The sequence below is a fragment of the Eleginops maclovinus genome, chromosome 2 (assembly GCF_036324505.1).
Source record: "Eleginops maclovinus isolate JMC-PN-2008 ecotype Puerto Natales chromosome 2, JC_Emac_rtc_rv5, whole genome shotgun sequence".
NCBI lineage: Eukaryota > Metazoa > Chordata > Actinopteri > Perciformes > Eleginopidae > Eleginops > Eleginops maclovinus.
In genome coordinates, this window is record NC_086350.1 from 12050886 (window position 1) to 12056885 (window position 6000).

Genomic DNA, 6000 nt, shown 5'->3' on the forward strand with positions numbered 1-6000 from the left:
AGTCCACGCCTTTTGCATGTTCAGCATCCATGTCTAGAAACTTGAACTTCAGCCAGACATATGTTCGCTCATAATTGTATGTCTGAAATAGACAAAACTGCCCAGATGTTCATACTTGTTAATCAAAATATTATTTTTAAAAAGGTTACAAATCTAAACAGTCTGACAAGGACCTGCTGGCCACTCCCTGCACCAGATTGGGAACTTTTGGGGACAGGGCCTTCTCTGCCAATGCTCCCACACGCTGGAACAGTCTACCACTCCATGTCCGCTCTGCCCAATCCCTGCCCATGTTCAAAAAGCACCTCAAAACATTTTTCTGTACTAAGTCCTTTGATCCCTAACCCCCACTCCCCTTTTCCCCTCCCAATTTGTAAAGCGACCTTGGGTACCATGAAAGGCGCTATATAAGTTTAAGGTATTATTATTATTATCATTATCATTATTATTATCATCATCATTATTATTATTATTTGGGTGTGCATGCATTCGATAAGATAAGATTACCTACGGAATAAAGGTGCACTATAAACCCACATTCGGCCCAACCTACTACCCTGTGTATAAACCAAAAGGATGCAAGGACAACTTTGATGCTGCCTGTTTAATTTTTGAGTTAAAATGAATTATGCTGCTGTCACATTGTTGAGCAGGGGAAGGATGTGTCGGATGTGAAGCGAGTAGAGTAAGCATGCCTGCCTGTGTTTAAAAATGATTGATTAAGCTGACACCGGCTCAGGGGTGCAACACCGCTCTATTTTTCTCCCTCATTATGTAAGGCTATATTTCAAATCAGGAGTGCACTGGAGGAAGACACCAGAGACACCAGATAGGACACCCTTCAAATAAAAAGTTTATCAGTCAACAGCCAAGGAGACTGATGAGTTTTCTTTCTAATCTAGTCTTGGGAGTGGCGAGAGAAAAGAGAAAGAATGTTGTTTGTCAAAGGATAAAAAAAAAAATGTTTGACCAGTTTTGCCACAAGCCTTCTTTGTACAGTTCATTTTAGGAACATGTTTTGTAAAAACTCCACTCACAATCAGGCAGATTCACATGTAAACTATGCATTTTACATGTTGTATTTATCTCCTTATGAACAGATAAGTTCAGCTGTTCACCTAAATGTAATAAATTCAGATTAGTGCAGAAATGTTGCTTTTTTAAAGCAGATTCAACCCTTCTCCTTGTACTGCACTAGTTGTCTGTTTAAACGGCAGGAACAAAATACGAATTCTCGGAATGACTTTTTTTACCAGGCGGACTTCCTGACATATCTTTGTTCCCTTACAAATCGGACATCAGAACCCTGAGCCCAGCAAACATGCAGTTCTTTGCATGCTCATGCAGTGCAGAGTGCCAGAGTGTAATGAAAGAGACATATTAATGGCCTTTCACTTATTCATGCGTCGGAAATGAAGAGGCACAGTCACATTTTGAAACGGTTGACAGAATAAAGAGCCAACATTGGGGAAATGATTGTATTTATGATTTCACGCTGACATATGAAGGTATCAAGAGAGAGACAGAGTGACACATTTCTGACAGTTCAAAGTGTTAAATGATGTGATGTATGGCAACATACTCGAGCACGGGGGCACCCGCTCTTATATATTTTCACTTTAAGGATCAGCGCCTCACAAGTGCAAACCTGGGAGGCAGCTGAAGTCATTTCTGTCTTTTCAGCAAACCGGGAAGTACTGTATATTGTACATTATATACACATAAATAAAATCATCATTGAACTGCAGGAGAGCTATTTACTGGGTTGGCTTTACACTTGTTTAATTTGGGCAGACGCAGATAACACAGTCCACCCTGATTTTAGCAGTGTCTCCCCAATAGCACCACCTAGCAGCAGCTTGACCACAGTAAACCTATGTCCACACTCAGCCACATCGTGTCTACATGCCTGCATGAAGAAGAATTCCTTTGTTAAAATCACTGAACTAAATTGTGAGCTCTTCGATGTGACTCATCAGTTATTCTTCTAATTCTAAAAGTTTTGTTAAGGTCACATTAGCGCAGATGTAGTAAATAAGTGTACAATACATATTGTACAATGTATTTCACTTCACAATATTTAATCTTACATTCGGTTCTTGATGATCTATTCTGTTCTGCCTTTTTAGATTTACATTTATTGTTGATAACAATTACACATTTCTAGAAACTGAATATTGCCAGTACTATCTGCAACCTGCGGACTATATGAGGATACTTACAATTGAAACTGAATGCTGCAGCATGAAATAAAAATAGCCAAAGTGTCCATACTGCATGCATTCATGCTCGGTGATCCTAGATAATAGTTAGAAAAAAATGCATTCAATTAGTATTTAATTTAAGTATAAGGTTTATTTTCTAATATAAAGTCCATAATATCATTCTTTGCAACAGGCGTGGAGTGAAGATTTGCAGGTCAGAGTGAATTCTTTTCTGACAGAGCCAGAGTTGACTCATGGCATGTGTGTAGAGTTCATATGACTGGGGACCGGAGTGATTTTCTCAGTTAAAAATCAGCAGGTGAAAAATGGCGTGGTTATTTGTGCCTGACAGAAGTTAAGAGCTTTTCCCTGAAGGCCGGCAGCCTCCCTGCTGACCGCAAGGCAGACTTCTCCTCCAGCATCCACTCACCTTGTGAGATCACACCTCTACACCGGCAGCTGGAGCGCACATCCCATAACTCCACAGCAACACATGTAGCTTAAGGACTCTTTGAAAGTTTGTTTGTCTGTTTTTGTTTGTGTGCAATGTTCACAGAAGTTGAGTGCGGAGGATAGGCACGGAGGCAGGTAAATGAAGTGCAAGGTCATGGTTCTGTATGTGTGTAATTAGTAGTGTAATTGCTTCCGGGATCTAAGGCAGATGGGAGAATCCTGTGCGGCATGAACAGGTCCCACAGGAAGAGATCAAAGCAGTGTCTGGGGAAGGAGGACCTCCATTAGAGTTTATGCTTTATAAGGTTCAGAGGATAGAAAAAAAATCCCGTATGCAGAATAAAATATTTAACGAGGACCTATACCTGAATACAGGTAAATAAATGACCGCAGTCACAGAAGTTCACCTAACAGTCCTGAACAGTGGAAAATCCAGCCACTGTCCACAATCATATTAATAATTTCAGTATTATAAAACAGTAATTTAGGGAAATAGTCGTCACAGACCATGATGAAACATACTGTACATGTGATATATTACAGCCATAAGCCCTAACATGGCAGACTTTTAAAAGTCTCCAAAATATGTTGTGTTTTGCCATTTTCTAAATTGTGGGTCGATTAACATGCTGTTAACAAGAACATAAACAACAGGGAAAAAAATCCCACAGAATGTAATTTGCAAATCTTGCATCACAGCAAACATTTCTTTGACTCGTCAGTCACCAAAGTGATGGTCGCCAGCCTTCGCTGCTGCATGGGATGATGAAAACAAGACAGCGGCACAATGCCTGCCTGATCCTATCTGACGTTCTTTGCCCGTTCCACATTACTGTGGGGTCTGTGATGTGGGGCGGCTGCTAATTTAGCCTTTAGCTTCATGGTACCGTAAATCACAACACTCAGGAAGACAAATGTCAGAACACATGTTGCCAGACTGTCATTGAGCAGAAGATTCCTTTAATTGGGTGTGCAGGGACTGGGTCCAATCCCCAGCACCCTCTTCTTCCTCCTCCCTCACTCTCGCTCTCTCTTTGCCTCTCTCAACATACTAACAAAAGGCAAAGAGATGAAAAAGACCGCGCCAACCCATCCCTACTTTGTGCCATTATAGAACAGACACACTAGGGGTAAAGAGGTACGATGCTCAACATCAAGGAGAGCTTTATATAACTCTCTTTTTATTCGCCTTGTTTCATGTTTATTTTACTTCTTCAAGCTATCATGTCTGATTGACACTGCTCCCTGTCATAACAACCATTATTCATCGAACCAGCTTATGGAATACAGTGATAGCTTCTGGATATATTTGTCTGAGTTTAGGAAAATGTGTAAAGAATCAAAAATGCTCTCCAAAGTATGTTCGGTGTCATCTCATCATCAGTGTTATGATTCCACCCTTCCCCTTCCTCCGCTCACGCACACTCTGAACTTCAGCAGAGGGAATAGAGATCATAAAGAATAGATATTCAAAGGCTTTAACACAAAAAGACTTTCCTCAAAGCCGGCTTCTCTCTGGATCCGCCGGGCTAGGGAGGGTGAAATGTCCACACAGAGAAATCACAGGGCTAAAGTCAAAACTAGTCATTTTAATTCTGTTAACATCTGTTGTCCGCAGTTTAGATATCATTAGTGATGGAGCGGCAAATGTTTATTTCATCATGTGCTGCAAGATCGTAGAGTGTGTACAAAAGGAAAAGTTATACTTTGGCCAAGATTTTGGTTCAAATGATTAAACCTTATAAAAAAAACAAATACAAGGGTAGCACCCAAAAAACTCCCTCATTAGAAAGACTAACTAATAAAGCACAGTCAAAGGTTACAGACACACTGAAGAATATTCAGACTGAGCAGGAAAATTAATCTAAATGTAATATACTCTAGGACCCAAGTTTAAACATCACATGCTTCCTTCTGATTAATCTCTTCCGCAAAGTTAAAGGATTTGTTAAAATAATTATAATAAATGTGTATTTCTTCACGTTAAGCACGAGTTAACTCAGTGGAATTATTTGTTCAGCGTGAAGGAGTCTGATGAGCTCAGTTCAGGCCATGCAGATTACAGGTGGTAAAAGTAAAGCGGAGCTGTCATACCGCTGCAGGTAAAAAGGAATATATTGCATGTAGGATTGATGAAGCTGTTCTGAAAGAATCATAGCTATCTTTTATCATAACGCTCTCCTAGCAAAACCTAGAAATGGAATATTTTGTTTTACTTTTGAAAAAGGAAAAAGTGATGTTTTTCTGAAATGATAAGCAAAAGTTTTGTCTAAACCAGGTAACAGGGGCATTGCGCCATCATACCAAAATGTTGCTTTCCCCCTGTAAAATATAAAAGTGACACCAGAAAACAATAGTTCTGTTCGTCAAAAACTGTATAATTACTCCAAAAATATGAAAAGCGTGTCAAATAAACCTTCAGGCGGCATAGATAGCTTTTTGTTTTTACAAAGCTCCGACGTTGCGTTGTTGTTTATGTACGCTGCGCCATCTTGTATAGGCCGTCATGTTCTCTCGAGAATTGAGATATCCTTTGTATAACATCAGCGCTACAGTGTCATACTATATTTCTATAGGAAAAACCCTGATAAGCGCTAACTGATGACGCTGGTCCACTGAACTTTGAACAACTATTTATTATTTATAGTAGCAACTATTTTTTATGTTATTCATATACTGTGTGTAATCTGTTAATGTCAAGAACTGTAAACTAGCCCAGTTTAGCTCACTAATCAGACCATATAAAAACTAATAGATTTGAAAGGTCTGATTGTTGGTAATTCTCTACCGTAATTTCTTGTCCCTTATAATCAGCCTATACACAGTATGTGCTGTCGCCGATGTATCAGGGAATATATGAGGCTGCATTTTGAATGGAAATTGTATTTATTCAGGTGTATGCCAGTAGAAAAATGTACACACAATGGCAGGTTTACTTAAAGCTAGTCTTATTCATCATGTAAACTATATATGATATGCAAATAACCTGTCTCGAACCTAAGTCAAAGCTCACATGTAATCTGTGTTGTAAACCTGTATACTGCAGAAACACTAATTCCCTGCAATAATCTAACATGTGATTCCTATCATATGTTTGTTTAGGCCAGGCCTTGCATGGCAGTGGGGAGCGACGGGCCATGAGCTGCACAGCACCATCCTAATGAGCGGAGCTGGACTCAGACAAAGAGTCTGGGCATCTCTGCCCATTATCTGGCTCTGGTTCAATATTCATTCCTGTTCCTTTTCAGCAACTACGGTTTTATCACTCTGCTCTCATAAGCTGAGCAAACCTTAATTAATACGCCTTAAATCAATATGACATTTTTATGTGAAAAGCTCCTGT